The following is a 17,862-nucleotide window of genomic DNA, read 5'->3' as shown; positions in this document are numbered from 1 at the left end:
TGCAAAGCTACTTTCCAAAATCTCCGGACAGTGGTTCTCTCCAGCTTATTCTCTGCGTTAGAGCACTTTGTACATTCACAGCTCTACAAAGTTGTTAAATAAATCTTAAAAACTGTTTCAGGAAGACATGCTTTACCACAGGATGAGATCATGTTGTACTGTTTTAAAATGAAATAATATGAATACTATCTTCAAAACAGAACTAAAACAAATGTTAAAAAGTCCATAAAATAATGCTGTTTTTATTGCAGCTATTTACCTTCTGCATTGCTTCCCCTAATTTGAGCTAGCAACTATTCAGAAGAGACCTTAATCTAGTGTCTGATCTGTAACCTATGCTTAATACTGGACATTGCTGCTAAAGTTCTCATTTACTAGTCTGGAACCTTTGCTTTATAATAAAAGCAGTGTCAGATCTACTAAGTCCAAATCAGTTTTGAAAATCTGTTTCTAATCTGTTTTTGTAAACCTTCTGTTTAACTGATTATGCCCCAGACTTGGTGTAAGTATAACTCCCTCTTAAATCATTCAGCTGTCCAGATACATAAATAAATTAAGTGCCATTTAAGCCACAACTGACTAACAGCATCTCGCCATGAGACTTGTGTCAGTGAAAGAAGACAGCTTTCTCCAGATCATGATGAAGTATGATGGAAACATCACAGTAATGGCTCATATGTGAAGTGCATTAGCCACATTCAGGAAGCTCTGTTTTCAAATGTTTCACAGAAAAGAACAGAGTAAACAGAAATGATCTCTGATGGAATAATCACTGGGGAAAGAAAAAAACTGCTATGACTCTCTTTTCCTCTTATCAACTTGATATGTATGTAGCCTTTAATTTTATTTTGATTTCGGATGCTGTTTCTTTTCTTTTTTGCAACCCCCCACCTCAAAATGCTACTTTGATAATTTGATTTCAGATGTTACAAAAACAATAGCAACAAGTACATTCAGTATCAAATATGTTTGTCTTATTTAGATAGGCTTATTTACAGTACATACTGTCAAGCATGGCAACAATATGCTGTAGCCATGGCACTTAGCTGAAGTGTAAGCCCTAGAAATGATGCATGACTATAAAAAGGCAAGACAGTGGCAGCAGCAGCAAGAATCAGAGCTACCATGAAAACTATTTAAACCTAAAAAATAAGTGTGTGTTGGACTTTAGTGTAGTTGGGGATGAGGAGGGTAATACTCTGTGAGAGCCCTATCCTGCTATCAGTCATGAATGTAATAATGGTCAGTCTTTATGTTAAGGTTCCCTTTATAAATAAGTTTTATAGGGAGTTAATAAGTAATTAATAGATGATTTAACAGATAGCTAATCAACTGGCATCAATTGTCATAGAGTCCAACTAGTTGTTTCTAAACATCTATACCATCTACTGATGTGCTTAATGTCCTCTATAACACATATTACTCATTTCTGTAATGTATTCAAAAGCTAGAGCTGGCCAGGAAATGAGAGAGTGAGTACCCAAGTGAGTCAGGTTGCTGGCTCCCATTGTCTTAATGGAAGTTATGTGCCTAACTTACTTAGACACTTTTGAAAATCCCAGCCTTCATTTTCATAAATCTTTTATGGAAGTTGCTTTAGATACAGGTTGGCAGGCTGCATAATGAAATATTACAATGGCATTACCTGCATCCATTACCCCAGCATTTCTATTAACACCATGGGACCAAAACTGACATCAGGATGGGGTTGAGGAAAGCAGAGGGCACCAGGACATCTGAGCACAAGCTACTGAGGAGAGTAGGATACCAGGCACTATTTGCTGAGGAACTGCCTTAGGAACTACCGCAATGCCACCTCCCAGCTGCCCCTGCTATAACTCCATGCTCCCATTCACAGGGAGCCTCTGACCTCACTGTGAAGGATTGTGGGCCTCAAACCTGGACCAGTACATGACAGCCACCCAGCAGCTCACCTGAGTATCCAGAGAAGGCAATCAGTGAGGTACTAGCTGGCCGAGAGCCCTCCTCCAGAAGCTTCCAATTGGGGGAAACATCCAGCACCTCCAATTAGCTGAGAAATATGGCAGACTCATCCCAAACTGGTGGTTATTGTTCCATCAGATGTACCCAGACAGTAACAAAAGTAAATTTCTGTCTCTCCACACTGGTTAACAAGAAGTCAGAAATGCAGTCTCCTTTGGTATTCCAGCACTTACATCATCATCCATACTGTAGACTTTATGATGAGTGGTTATTTAAAACCTATTTCATCAAACAAAAGGTCCTTATAATCCCAAGAGATCAGCCAGATAGCCAGGTCAATATATAACTCAGACCTTACCCAGTACTCACATTGTTGCCAATCCACTAGTATCAAATATCTAAAGGTTTATTTATAAGAGAAGAGAAAGAGGAGAGAGTTAAAATGGTCAAAGAAATCAAATACATGCAATCATAGCAGAGTTCTTGTGTCACTTTTGAAGCAGTGATGGAATAAATTGCTGGCTTGTAAAGTCTCTGTTAACTTCTAAAAGATTGGAAGGTCCTCAATCCAGTGATTGGAGTGTTCTTTTTAGTGTAAGTCCATAGTCCAGAGATCAGAGCAAGAAAGATGCAAAATGGAGATGCTTCCAGGGTCTTTTATACCTTCACTCATGTGGAGGGGATGCTCTCAGTCTTCGTTTGTGGAAAATTACAGGTGCAAGATGGAGTCCAGGGTAACATGAGCAAATCACATGTCCTTACATGGCTCATGTCCTTACATGGCTTGATGACTCATGGGAGTAGCCATTGCCCATATTCTGGCTAATGTGTCCACAGGAAGGCAAGGATGATTCTTCTATGGCCTATTCTGTTCTTTAATGGGCCATCAACTTGCCTCTTAACACTGCCCTCATTAATCTGCCTTTAGTGGGATTTAATCATTGATCACCTTTAGTATTATATTTTAATTTTATTTTTACACTGGAGATGTCAAATTTCTTTTCTCTGTTGGAATTGTAGCATGGACACATTTATAGTAGATAATTGTTCCACTGATGATGAGCTCATGCTTTACTTGTCAGCTATATTGTAACCTATATAAAATGAGCACAGCCCACATTTCATTAGAGATCCAGAGCAAACCTCAAGCAAAATGAATGGACGCACACACAGAGTATTGACTAAGTCAGTCAGATAAAACTTTTTTCAAAATTAAAATGGTTTAGCAGCACTTGTACTTGTCCATTCTCAAAGCTTAAAACCCAGATGTCCTCCTCCTTGATCCTTTCCCCCCCACCTCTATTCTTTCCTCTTGCATATCCCTCTTCAAAATATAATTCCTTCTAAAGACTTGTGCACAAGTCATCCTCACAATGAAGCAAAAATAAATGTTGGAAAATCTAAAGTAAAAAGCTATTCTAAACAAAAGTTGTGGAACAAACAAGACACAGGCTTAACTTTATCTCTTCAGTCTGTGGGAGCTTTTTCTCAGCATATCTCATCCCCCTTTATCTTTAGATTATTACCCTCTCTGAGGCAGAGATCTTGTTTACATATTTTTATGCAAAATCCCTGGCACAGATTTGCACTATATAAATAATGATTCCTTGCTCACATCAGAAGCTCAAATTTGGTTAAATAATCTTCATTAGGAAAAGACTAGGGGGCAGGGGATAGCTCAGTGGTTTGAGCATTGGCTTGCTAAACCCAGTATTGTGAGCTCATTCCTTGAGGTGGCCATTTTTAGGGATCTGGGGCAAAAATGTGTTTTGGGATTGGTCCTGCTTTGAGCAGGGGGTTGGACTAGCTGGCCTCCTGAGGTCCCTTCCAATCCTGATATTCTATTATAAGGATTTGCTTGTTCCTCCTAGCCCCATATTAGAATATCTGAAAACATTTCTGATTTTTCCCTCCCAGCTCCATCTGTTATGTCCTTCATAAATCCCAACTTTTTACTAGATAAACATTCTTTTTTTCCAGAGTTAACTAGAATGATCAGTTTCTTCCTGTAACGGTCTCAGGTACTGTAATACTTCAGTGAAAGACTTTACAACTAGCGGGGCCTCAAGATTTAAAGGCCCTGGGGCACAAGCTGTGGCTGGGAGTTCCAGGGTCTTTAAATCACCCAGGGTGTTCCCAGCTGCAGAGGTGGCTGGTAGCTCCCAGGGCGAACTAAAGGGCCCGAGGCTCCAGCCACCGTGGAGCTCCGGGCCCTTTAAATGCTGACCCCAGCCCACTTGCCAAAGCTGCGGGTGGGATTTAAAGGGCTCCTCTGGGCCTAGCTGCCGGAGCTGTGGGCGAAGGCCGGGGCTGGGATTTAAAGGGCTCCTATGAGTTCCCCACTACCCGGCTCAGGGCCGGAATTTAAAGAGCTTCTCCGGGCTTCCGCTGGCTCCAGCCCGGCCGCTGGAGCTGCGGGGGTGATTTAAAGGGCTCCCGACACAAGCCCTTTAAATCCCTGCCACAGAAGCAGATGCAGTCTGGCATGGCGTACTGGCTCTTGCCTGTATGCCGTACCATACCGTACCAGCTTACTTTCATCTCTGGGTAACATACATAGGGTTAAAATAGAATTGCAGAGGATTTAGAACTCTGGTGAATAATGCTCTTATCTGAGATTGGCTCTACAGGATACTTAGATTATCTGTAGCTGTAAGAACAACTTCCCTGTAACATATCTGATATGAAGAGCTTTGTGTACTTCAAAAGCTTGTTTCTTTCACTAACAGAAATTGGTCCAATAAAAGATATTACCTCATCCACTTTGTCTTTCTATAACATATAATGAATACTTAAGTTATGTTTAGTTTTGTCCCAGGATTTGTTGTCCTTAGAAAATTTACACTTTATCTGAGGTTTATGTTAGTTTAATGGAAAATTGCTACTGTACTTTTAAGGACTTTAATAGTAGCTTGGGGATTCTTGTATTGTTAGCTGGTGGCTTGAAAGCAGGTACCATTTTTTCCCTTAGAGAAACTTGCTATTTCTGCAGTACCACCATGATTATTATTATGGTTATTGTTGATGATGATATTGTTTTATTTATTTATTTAACTTGTCTGCAACAGTCACGCTTAGAAGTCTCAATCAAGTCAGGTTGTGGTAGGTACTGTACATACACATAGGCCTGAATTCTCACTTGCCCAAAAGATAATTCTGCAGCTGTTCCATACCTGGAGTCTTTTCTGGTTCTTCACTTGGAGCATCTGTGGCACCAAGCCTTATCAAGCTTCTGTGGCTTTCTGATTTACTTCAAGTAGGTTGGGAAGGGAGAATGTATTAGAAATAAGAAGTCAATAGTACAGTTAAGAAAAAAATCTTATTATTTCCTTTTATTTCTTCTCATTTTCATCTACAAGATGCTGATACTGCAGCAGCTTCTGACAGTGATGAGTGGTGTGTAATGTAAGTTATAGCTGAGAGCTCAGAAGAGTAAAAAGCAATCTTATTCAATATGAATCCCAGGACGCCAAAGCAGCAATTTAAAGTCCTGACTAGTCTGATTCGGGGAAGGAACGTTCTCAATGGTGTTCCCTGGCAGTGAATACCTCTATTTTTGGGTGCTGAATTTGAGAATCTTAAGCCTGATTTTCAAAGACGCTGAGTTCCCATGGCTCCCACTGGTTTCAGTTGTCTTGATTTATGTTTGACATTCCATATCCTTGATTTATCCCAAGTTTTGAATGAGTTATTGACACATCCCTTTGATCAAACCTTCTGGCATGTCCTGCTGTGGTTTCAGAATCTGTATCTCTCTCTACTTTTACTCATATGTATTTATATGAAATGTGTGCATATCTATAAAGAATGTGTGTGTATTATAAAGACATATGTTCATGCATGTATAGAATACATGATGCTATGCTGTGACATAACAGTAACTAGCATATGTTTGGCATGGGTGCATTATTAGTGGCAATTCCACGAGGAATTATCAAGACATTTAAAATGTGTGCTGGATTTTATCCTGTAGAGCATGGACTGGCAAACTTTTTGGGCCGAGGGCCACATCTGGGTGGGGAAATAGTATGCAGGCAGGGGCAGCTCTAGGGATTTTGCTGCCCCAAGCACGGCAGGCAGGCTGCCTCCTGCGGTTTGCCTGCGGAGGATCCGCTGGTCCCGCAACTTTGATGTGCCTGTGGGAGGTTCTCCGAAGCCGCGGGACCAGTGGACCCTCCGCAGGCAAACTGCCGAAGGCAGCCTGCCTGCTGCCCTCACGGCACCGGCAGTGACCCCCACGGCTTACTGCTCCAAACACATGCTTGGCATGCTGGGGCCTGGAGCTGCCCCTGTATGCAGGGCTGTGGCAGGGGGTTGGGGTGTTGGAGGGAGTGTGGGGTGTAGGAGGAGGTGCAGTGTGCAGAAAGGGACTCAGGGCAAGGGATTGGGGCAGAGGAGGGTGTGGAGTGTATGAGGGGGCTCAGGACAGGGAGTTGGGGAGCAGGAGGGGTGCGAGGTGCAGGCAGGGGGCTTAGGGCAGGTTCCCCATTCCTGGCCAACGGGAGCTGCAGGAGGGGGACGGTGCAAGGGCAATGCACTGAGCCCTGTGCCCCACCTCCCCGCCCAGGGCTGCAGAGACGTGGTACCGGCCGCTTCAGAGAGTGGTGCGGAGCCCACAGTGCCACGGGGGGCAATCCCGTGGGCTGGATCCAAAGCCCTGAGGGGCCAGATCTGACCCGCAGGCCATAGTTTGCCCACCCCTGCTGTAGAGTATAACTCATCTGTGCAGTTATCATTCCAATTGCTGTTCTTCTCAGACTTTCATGAGCACTAGAGTCACAATTTTCAAACAAACCCAAGCCTGGTCCACAGAGGGACTTAGGTATTGTAATGCCTAACTCATAGGCACCCTGTCACCTAGTGGAATCCACAAAGCCTGAGTTAGGCACTTAGGCTCCCTCTACAATCCCTGGGAGAGATAGGTGCCTAATAATGGGATTCACAAAAGCCAGTGTGTTAATCTCCACTTGTGATACAGAGCCAGAAGCCCTCTGAGGGGAGATGTCTGTGACCCATGGACCTCTTGCTGATAAGTAGCCAAGGGCAAAGAGGTGATTACAGGGATCTCCTGGATCTGGAATTTACATAGTAGTTTACCCCAAAGTGTCATATAAAGTCTCTACTGAAAGCCTGTATCACACTGAGCATCATAATCTTTGCTAAATATATGTGGGATAATATGTAGGAAGATATGTATGTATATTGGAAACTATGTTATTAAAGCCCTGTAGTTAAAGGTAGGTGACCCAGAGGTAGTGTGCCTTAAGACAGCTTCCATCAGACAGGAGGTGGGAGACACTATCTCTCAAGCTGACCATTGTGTATTGTGAGTCTTACAATAGCAGTTGATTTGCATACTGAGTCAAATGCTAATGAGGAGATTGTGCGGACTTCAAGAGGAGAATTTTACAGGAGGAAGTGAACTCTGGGGAGGGAACACTCTTCACAGGTGAAGAATAAAGGACTGGTCCAATATATCTAGGGGTGCAGAGAGATGCCCTGGCATCCTTCATCTGGGGATATAAGCTGCCACTGGACTTGGTCCCATGGAAGGAGGCTCTCAGTCATGTTGGTTGAAAATGTGAGAAGGATTTGGGTAGGCAGTTTATTAGACAGAGGACATTTTGTTAGTTATGTTTAGGCTCTGGACTGCATGTTATGATTTTCTTTTATATGTAACCTTTGTTTCCATATCCTTCTTAAGCTATTATTTCACTCTGTTCTTTGTTAAATAAATTTATACTTGCTTTCTCTATAAATAAATCCAAATGTTGTGTGTTAATCAGAGCTGTGTCCTGAGGTGAAACTGGTAAGTGGTTGTGTCCTATTCCTTTGGGAGTAGTGAATCTGTGAATTCTCTGAGTGTCCAGTGGAACAGGAGCTGGACATTCTAGGGAGAAGTTCAGAGAACTTGGGGGATGGTGTTTGCCTTCTGCTAAGCTGTATGACAGAAAACAGAGCCTGCATAGTCTGAGATGGAAGCATTTTTGCTGCCTGTGAAGGAGCTGACCCCTGTCAGACACAGACAAGACTCCCTCATGGTAAGAGCAGGTGGTAGTGAGATGCATCTCAACCCTGGACACTCCCAGGAAGCATCACAGCTGTGGCAGCGCTTTAACATCAGCTGTGTACGGGCCCGTACCAGCAGCTACTTTTTACCAGCCTGCCGTGCTGGCCTGTACCAGCCCACGTTCACCTCTGTCAAAGACCGAATACCTCTTGTCAAAAACTAAAAACCCAGAAATTCCCGTTTCTTTAATTCTCTTGATCATGAAGTAATTATCCACTAAAAGCATTTAGTTCTGAAATTTAACATGATGCATGGGAAATAATATGCACAAGTTCTATCATTATGAAATCACTGGGGGAAAAAAAGACAGGAAAAAAAAAGACCTTATTGCAGGTACTGGCATCTGAAAATGAGAAGCACTTCTCATCTGGCGAAGTGCATCACATATGTCCCATTTAAGCCTGGAAAACGTCCATAGATTTCAATGAGAGTAGTTCCAACACAGAGTTTTCAGTTAAAATTATCCTTTCTTTATCTCTTGTTTAGAGCCACCAGCTTGCTAAGAAATGATGTAAATTTTGACACAGGCAGTAAAGATTGAGATCCTCACCTTACAAGAGGTAAGCAATATAAGAGAAATTTAATCATTTTGCTTTAATAGTGTTATAACAGTTGGAAGAAGTCTGCTCTTTACAGATGAAGCATTTTGTTTAGCCATCAAAACCTAATGTTCTTCTGACGTCAATTCAAATGGAATGCTGATTTGCTAAATGCATATGCAGTTCATTAGTTAAAAAATGCTACACTTATGTTAGGCCTGATCTGTGAAAATTTTCACATGTGATTAATTTTACACACTTGAGAAGTGACACTGAAGTCAATGAGATTATTCGCCTATGTAAAGTTAAGTACATGTCTTTGTAGGATCTGAGCCTTTCAGAAATACATTATTCTGCAATTAGTCCCTTTCATTTAATTGTCTTTGGAATTTAGCAAGTAAGGGTGGCAGAATCTCTTACAAGACAATAATTTCCAAGAAAAGGCTGCTTTCACCTAGTGCAACCCAGAGTTCAAAATGTCCCTCAAGACACATGCACTTTTTCACACACCCCTGTGAACACTTTAATTTGTCTGATTAAATGGCAGTGTGCATTGAATTGTATATGCAAATTAGTGCATGGGCAAAATTCCACATGAACAATTAGCCAATTAATTGAAAATTTGGCCCTCAGAGACATTTTAAACTCTGGGTTGTTTGGTCTAAGTAAAGCAGACTTCCTTAGACATCAATATTAGCATTAAATATCCTTTTCAGCAGTTTTAAAATCTAACAAAACCAATTGGTCAGAAAATATTCCTTTTGTATTATAAATGCATTAAATTAAAGTTGATTGTTCTCCTGGGTTTTGGTTTTGGTTCCATGTCAGAGCACTATATTTGCAGATGAGTTATACAGAAATAAAAGATAGTATTTTGTTGTTATAGCAACTAAGATCACTATTTTTTCATTTAGGAATAATAATAAACATTTAACTGAATCAAATAACATTTTCATTCTGACATTTCCTGAAGCAGGCCTTTCATGCAGACTGTGCATACTCTCAATTTAAACTACTTTATTATCCCATTTTACAGGATTTTTTCATTTTCTGTGTTATTGCCATAACCATTGGATTTAGCTAATACTATGCTCTTATCAATCATTATTTCATACCTGCATAACAAATGTTCTGTTCTGGCTCCCACAGGATTACAAATGTCTTTCTTATTGGTTTCTGTGTCCCCAAATTATTTCTTGGGATTCAGGAATGTCAAATGGAAGTCAACTAATTTTGAAAGGTGCCTTTCCAAGGGCTCACATTGCTTGCTCCAAAACTGAAACACGTACACTGTCACTGTTTGTCTCTTCAGTCAGTTCTGACCCCATTTACTCCCATGGCTACTTTTGTTCCTTAAACTGTGTTAATTGTATTCACCATATGACTTCAGATCACTTACATCATACAATAGTTCATGGCTGATGAGTTTTTCCTTGGATCATTCCAGGATATAACTATTTGGAGCCTTATACAGAGGTGTAACTTCACTCAGGTTGATTATTGCGCTTGTTCCAAATTCTATCTAGCAATGGCTGCTCCAGTCAGTGACTGCATAATATATTATCTGTTCCTTATCACCAGAGGAATATGGCTTAGAGGTCTAAGCATAAAGTTTGAAAGACTCTCTTGGACCATATCTTCAAACCTAAGGATAAGATCAAGCCAGCCTTTCAACTTCTCAAGGTGAGAACTGAGCTCTATTCTGTTTTACTGCAGGTGAGCTTTCAAATGAAATTATTAAAAAATGAGGTTTTCTGTGCTTTATGTGGACATTGAAGATTTCATCAGACTTTTTCTGAAACATACCAGAATCTTTCAAGCAATAGATAAGTGCATAGCAGTATTATAAAATGCAACACCCTTAATACATTAGATTCAGTTATAATGCATGTCCCTAACGTATATCATATCACATTCCCAAATGCTCATTTTAAATCAGTTAAGATTCAGAAATACCTTTAAATCATATTTTACTTCCCCAAAGAGGTATTTCAAGTCTAAAATGCTCTTCTTACTTTTAGTCTATCTCGTATATATTCTGAAGGAGGTGGGGAATTCCTTGAGGGCGGGTATATATGGTATACATACACAAATGCACATGCGCACACACACTTATCACACTGTATTTGGCATTCTTCTTTCTTATTTTTTTCCCTGTGTTTCCAGGATTTAAGGAAGTGATCTGAGTCCTTCAAATCAGAATGCACTGTTAAAGAGAAGTTTGCCTTATTATTCTGATCTGTCATTTTTTTGTGTAACAAGCCAGCTGTTATTTGAACAGCATCATTCATGTCCTCAATGGAATAACACTACAATCAGCCTTCATTATCTTCCCAAGCTCTTATATCAGAACTAAGTGCAAAGGAAATACTTTGTAATTACTCTAGGCAGATTTCCCACATGTTAGAGATGCCATAGATGGGATTAATGAATATCACTTGAAAAAGTTGAAGTAGACAGAAACAGAATATGCTTCAGCAATCGTAACATACAGATGGGTTGGAATGTTAGTGGGGAAAAAATCCCCTCAGCAATTAAACTTATTTTTTGTAACCACAGATGTGCATAGCCTCTTATTGAATATTGAGTACACTTGAAAGGAACTTGTAGAGGAAAAGTGTGGTGAAATATACACAGTTTAGTTCAGCCAAGTGACAGGATTTTGATTATTTTGGTTAACAGATTTCAGAAACCCCCAATCTCTGCTCAAAGGAAGCTAAGCCTCAGCTCTTTGAGTGCTCTCCTGATCATTTCTCCATTTGGCTGTATTGAGAAATGAAAGGTTCTTCTGCCATCAGAGATCCATTGCCTGAACTTGGGTAGGTTGACTCTTTAATCTCTGAGATACACCATTATCTCTTGAAAGGAGATGTTTAGAAGCTTTGCAGCAGGAATTAACATAACAGTGTCACTCACAGTTTAGCTAAATAATTCTCCTGTGCTTTTACTGGAAAGAGATACTGAACAATTAAAGTACCAGCAGAATCAATTTAGCATTGTAGATGTACTTGTTGTAGGAGATAAAACAGCAGACTGTGATATGGACAGGTAAATAGATCCATGTCCCACAACCCCAAAGTCCTAACTGGGTGATTTTTCTCTGTAGTAGAGAAGAGGTATATCAGTTGGGCTGCCTGATCAAACATACTGTTGCAAGTCCAATGGGGCCGAAGCTCAGCTGGTGCAGTTAAAGGAGCTATCGCAATTTACACAAGCTGAGGATCTGCTCCAAAAAGTTCTGTTTGCATCTGGGCCTTCAGAACTATTTCAGTCGTACAGATTTTGGTATTGCTGCTATTGCTAATTCCCCTGGGGTTTCTTTCCTTATTTCAGTCACCTGTTCAGAGTTTAATTTCTCAATGAGATTAAGGTACCTTTGTGGGTATGTATTTTAGCTTCTCACTTACTGAAAAAATTGAAGTTGAGCTCTTTCAGTTTCAGGAGCTGGGGTGGATTTGAATATCAGTGTAAGCTGGCAGGCTATCTCACCAGCCCAGGAAAGAGCCAATGACTCACCAAAGTCAGTTTCAGGCCCTTGCTTTGGGGCACAATTTATTGTTCATAACATAATACTTGTGAGTAACATAATGCCAAAGCAATTCCCCTAATCCATGCAGACTCAATTCCACAGAGATTTTCCCCTTGCCTCTCTCATAGCTGGATGGAGGACACACCCTTCCCTTCAGTCTCCTGCAGTGTTACATGCAGGCAGCCCTTAAACATTTCCTGGCTTTTACCCTGTTACAATTAGAGTCAGATCTTAGACTGAGTTCAAAATCAGACAGATAAACTTATTCCTGGTTCTGATTTTGCCAAAATGCCATAATGGCAGTCACTCTTTCAGAGAAATCAGATAATACAATGATACTTCTGCCATTTTGATCTTAATTCCCAGGACAGCAGCTTATGGGATTTCAGCTCCAGTGAATCCAAACCATAGCTCTGATTTGGCACTCAGCTATAACCTACCATTAATCCAGACCTGGATGTAAACACTACTTCCTCAGTCTGCATCTAGACCATATAATGATGAGATACCAGAGTACAGGGCTCTTCTTGGGTGGTTTTGCAAGGAGGTGGTGCTCAGATGAGGTGGCCCAGTGGTTAAGGTGATGGACTATTAATCCATTGTGCTCTGTATGCATGGGTTCAAATCCCATCCTCACTGGATGCATTTAGTTTTGGGGGGAGGGATAGCTCAGGGGTTTGAGCATTGGCCTACTAAACCCAGGGTTGTGAGTTCAATCCCTGAGGGGGCCATTAAGGGAACAGGGGTGAAAATCTGGGGATTGGTCCTGCTTGGAGCAGGAGGTTGGACTAGATGACCTCCTGAGGTCCCTTCCAACCCTAATAGTCTATGATTCTATGATGTAAAACCAGTAATGCTCCAATTTAGTTTCTTATATTCAGAGCTGATTCAAAGGAGTTCATAAGTTTTTTTAAGCACTGATCCATTCCTGATAGTTCTTTTTTTGTTTCCCTTATAGTAATAAAGTACTATGGTGTAATAACCTTAGTCCCAGATTTGGACCTTAGCGTCCAAAATATGGGGGTTAGCATGAAAACCTCCAAGCTTAGTTACCAGCTTGGACCTGGTACCTGCTGCCACCACCCAAAAAATTAGAGTGTTTTGGGGCACTCTGGTCCCCCTGAAAACCTTTCCTGGGGACCCCAAGACCCAAATCCCTTGAGTCTCACAACAAAGGGAAATAATCCTTTTTCCCTTCCCCCCTCCAGGTGCTCCTGGAGAGATACACAGACACAAGCTCTGTGAAACTACACAGAGAGACTCCCCCTCTCTGTTCCCAATCCTGAAAACAAAAGTACTTTCCTATTCCCCCAGAGGGAATGCAAAATCAGGCTAGCGATCCAACACACAAATCTCTCCTTGATTTCTTCCTCCCACCAATTCCCTGGTGCGTACAGACTCAATTTCCCTGAAGTAAAGAAAAACTCCAACAGGTCTTAAAAGAAAGCTTTATATAAAAAGAAAGAAAAATAAGTACAAATGTTCTCTCTGTATTAGATGATACAACACAGGGTCAATTGCTTAAAAGAATATTGAATAAACAGCCTTATTCAAAAAGAATACAAATCAAAGCACTCCAGCACTTATATTCATGCAAATACCAAAGAAAAGAAACCATATAACTTACTAGCTGATCTCTTTGTCCTTACACTTAGAAACAGAAGACTAGAAAGTAGAACTACTTCTCCAAAGCTCAGAGCAAGCAGGCAGCCAGAAACAAAGACAAAAAAAAAACTCAGTTCCCTCCACCCAAAGTTGAAAAAAAATCCGGTTTCCTGATTGGTCCTCTGGTCAGGTGCTTCAGGTGAAAGAGACATTAACCCTTAGCTATCTGTTTATGACACGCCCCCCAAATTGCAGACAGTGGGGAAGCTCACTGGCGGCGATTTCCTTCTAGAACTTGAAAATAAACAGATTAATACAACACATACACCTTTACATATACTCCTAAGTATATAACTAACAGACTTCTACATTTTAAGAACACTTTTTAACTACTGAATTCTGGGAAACTCTCACGGGAGAGTGCATCAGCAACTTTATTAGAAGCTCCTGTGATGTGTTGAATTTCAAAATCAAAATCTTGGAGAGCTAAACTCCAACGAAGAAGTTTCTTGTTGTTCCCCTTGGCAGTATGAAGCCACTTTAGTGCAGCATGGTCAGTTTGTAGTTGGAACCGCCGTCCCCAAACATATGGGCGTAGCTTTTCCAGGGCGTACACAATGGCATAGCATTCCTTTTCACTGACTGACCAGTGACTTTCCCTCTCAGACAGTTTCTTGCTGAGAAACACGACAGGATGGAAGTTGTGATCTGTTGCTTCCTGCATGAGCACTGCTCCTATACCACGCTCAGATGCATCTGTGGTTACTAGGAATGGCTTGTCAAAATTCGGGGCCCTGAGCACAGGGTCCGACATGAGCGTTGCCTTAAGTTGGGTAAAGGCCTTTGGACACTCATCAGTCCACTTAACTGCATTTGGCTGGGTCTTTTTGGTCAGGTCGGTCAGTGGGGCAGCGATTTGGCTGTAGTGGGGTACAAATCGCCTGTAGTATCCGGCCAAGCCTAAGAAGGATTGGACCTGCTTCTTGGACCGTGGGACAGGCCACTTTTGGATAGCATCCACCTTGGCCTGTAGGGGGTTTATGGTTCCTCGACCCACCTGGTGCCCCAGGTAAGTCACTCTGTTTTGGCCTATTTGACACTTTTTGGCCTTAACAGTTAGTTCTGCCTGCCTGATGCGCTCAAAGACCTTTTCCAGGTGTAGTAGGTGTTCGGGCCAGGAGTCAGAAAAAATGGCCACATCATCGAGGTAGGCAACTGCAAATTCTCCCAGTCCAGCTAGTAGACCATCTACCAGCCTTTGGAAGGTGGCGGGTGCATTACGAAGGCCGAAAGGAAGGACATTGAATTCATACACCCCCGCATGGGTGACGAATGCTGACCTCTCCTTGGCAGGTTCATCTAGCGGTACTTGCCAGTACCCCTTGGTTAAGTCTATTGTAGAGATGAACTGGGCACGTCCCAACTTCTCCAATAGCTCATCGGTACGTGGCATTGGATAGTTGTCCGGACGAGTTACAGCATTTAGCTTACGGTAGTCCACGCAAAAGCGTATTTCCCCATCTGGTTTGGGTACCAGAACCACTGGAGATGCCCATGCACTGGTAGATGAGCGGATTATACCCATCTGTAGCATGTTCTGGATCTCCCGTTCTATAGCGGCTTGGGCATGAGGAGACACTCGGTAGGGTGGGGTTCTGATTGGGTGAGCATTACCTGTATCAATGGAGTGGTATGCCCGTTCAGTCCGTCCTGGGGTGGCTGAGAACAGTGGGGCGAAGCTAGTGCACATCTCCTTGATTTGTTGCCGCTGCAGACGTTCCAGGGTGGTTGAGAGGTTGACCTCTTCCACGCCACCGTCTTTTTTCCCGTCGTAGTAGACACCGTCAGGCCACTCAGCATCATCTCCCTGGACTGTAAACTGACAAACCTGTAAGTCTCTGGAATAGAAAGGCTTGAGAGAATTAACATGGTACACTTTAGGCTTTAGTGAGGAATTGGGAAATGCTATGAGGTAGTTTACAGCTCCCAGGCGCTCTTGGACCGTGAAGGGCCCTTCCCATGAGGCTTCCATCTTATGGGCCTGTTGCGCCTTCAAGACCATAACCTGGTCTCCTACCTTGAAGGACCGATTTCTGGCATGTCTGTCATACCAGGCCTTTTGCTCTTCTTGAGCATCCTGTAGGTTCTCTTTAGCAAGGGCTAAAGAGTGTCGGAGGGTGCTTTGTAGGTTGCTTACAAAGTCCAGAATGTTAGTTCCTGGAGAAGGCGTAAACCCCTCCCATTGCTGCTTCACCAACTGTAATGGCCCCTTAACCTCGTGACCATACACAAGTTCAAATGGTGAAAACCCTAAACTGGGATGTGGTACAGCCCTGTAGGCAAACAGCAACTGCTGCAACACTAGGTCCCAATTATTGGAGAATTCGTTGATGAATTTTCGTATCATGGCCCCCAAAGTTCCATTGAACCTTTCCACCAGGCCATTGGTTTGATGGTGGTACGGGGTGGCAACCAAGTGATTCACCCCATGAGTTTCCCACAGTTTTTCCATGGTCCCTGCCAGGAAATTAGACCCTGAATCTGTAAGGATGTCAGAGGGCCAACCTACCCTGGCAAAGATGTCTGTTAGGGCCAGGCACACAGTGTTAGCCCTGGTGTTGCCTAGAGCTACTGCTTCTGGCCATCGGGTAGCAAAGTCCACTAAAGTTAGTACGTACTGCTTTCCTCTGGGCGTCTTTTTTGGGAAAGGGCCCAGAATATCCACAGCTACTCGCTGAAATGGGACCTCAATTATGGGGAGTGGCTGGAGAGGGGCCTTGACCTGGTCTTGAGGCTTTCCCACTCTTTGGCATACCTCACAAGACCGGACATACTTGGCAACGTCCTTGCCCATCCCCTCCCAGTGGAAGGACTTCCCCAACCGGTCCTTGGTTCTGTTCACCCCAGCATGGCCACTGGGATGATCATGGGCTAAGCTTAAGAGCTTCCCCCGGTACTTAGTTGGAACCACCAACTGTTTTTGCGGCTGCCATTCTTCCCGGTGTCCACCAGAAAGAATTTCCTTGTACAAAAGTCCTTGGTCTATAACAAACCGGGATCGATTAGAAGAGCTGAGAGGCGGTGGGGTGCTCCGTGCCGCCGCCCACGCTTTCTGAAGGCTGTCATCCGCTTCCTGTTGAGTCTGGAACTGCTCCCTTGAGGCTGGGGTCACCAGTTCTTCCTCAGACTGTGGACTTGGGCTTGGTCCCTCTGGAAGCGATGTAGGTGATGGGGTTGTTTCCGTTGCTGGTGTATCGCTCTCCGCTGGTGCACCTGAGGGTATTTCAGGCTCTGGCTGAGCCTTTTGGGTATGGCTGTCTTGTGCTTCTGCCAGTTTTGGCTCGCTGGCGCCCTCTGGCGTTGAGTTTGAAGATGGGGTTGCACTTGCTGGTGCTGGTTGCTGTTCCAGTTCCGGGCCTGGGACTGGAGATGCTGTGGCTGTTTCAGTGGTAGGCATGGAATCCGGGTCCTCTACCTCTGTCTGGGTCTCTGGTAACACAGACGGGGCCTCTGTGGACGGTTCAGGAACAGGAATGGGTCTGGAAGCTTGCCTGGTTTGGCTACGTGTAACCATTCCCACTCTCTTGGCCCGCCTCACCTGGTTGGCCAAGTCTTCCCCCAGTAGCATGGGGATAGGATAATTGTCATAGACTGCAAAAGTCCACATTCCTGACCAGCCTTTGTACTGGACAGGCAGTTGAGCTGTAGGCAAGTCTACAGCTTGTGACATGAAGGGGTAAATTGTAACTTTGGCCTTTGGGTTGATGAATTTGGGGTCAACGAAGGATTGGTGGATAGCTGACACTTGTGCCCCCGTGTCTCTCCACGCAGTAACCTTCTTTCCGCCCACTCTCAAATTTTCCCTTCGCTCCAAGGGTATTTGAGAGGCATCCGGGCCTGGGGATCTTTGGTGTGATGGTGGTGTAATGAATTGCACTCGCATGGTGTTCTTGGGACACTTGGCCTTGATATGTCCCAGTTCATTACACTTAAAGCATCTTCCATCTGATGGGTCACTGGGCCGAGGTGAGTTACTGGAGACTGGTGAGGTTGAAGGGTAGGGTATCTGTGGCTTTACTTGGGTGGTATGTGGGGTCTTTGGCTGTCCTCGGTGGTAGGGTTTATGGTCTGTGTGCCCCCTGGGGTAATCGTTCCCCTTGACAGTAGCTTTCTTG

General features: G+C 43.2%; 1 non-coding gene across 1 annotated transcript; it reads left to right on the top strand.

The window, feature by feature from the left end:
• The first annotated feature begins 12,639 nt into the window (after positions 1-12,639).
• TRNAN-AUU (transfer RNA asparagine (anticodon AUU)) lies at positions 12,640-12,727 on the top strand. Its single transcript has one exon. It is a non-coding gene; the product is annotated as a tRNA-Asn (tRNA).
• Positions 12,728-17,862: the final 5,135 nt, after the last annotated feature.

Source organism: Gopherus flavomarginatus, chromosome 1 (assembly GCF_025201925.1).
Source record: "Gopherus flavomarginatus isolate rGopFla2 chromosome 1, rGopFla2.mat.asm, whole genome shotgun sequence".
In the NCBI taxonomy this organism is placed as follows: Eukaryota; Metazoa; Chordata; order Testudines; family Testudinidae; genus Gopherus; species Gopherus flavomarginatus.
Note: the sequence above shows the minus strand (reverse complement) of the source record. Positions and strands in the feature narration are given on the sequence as shown.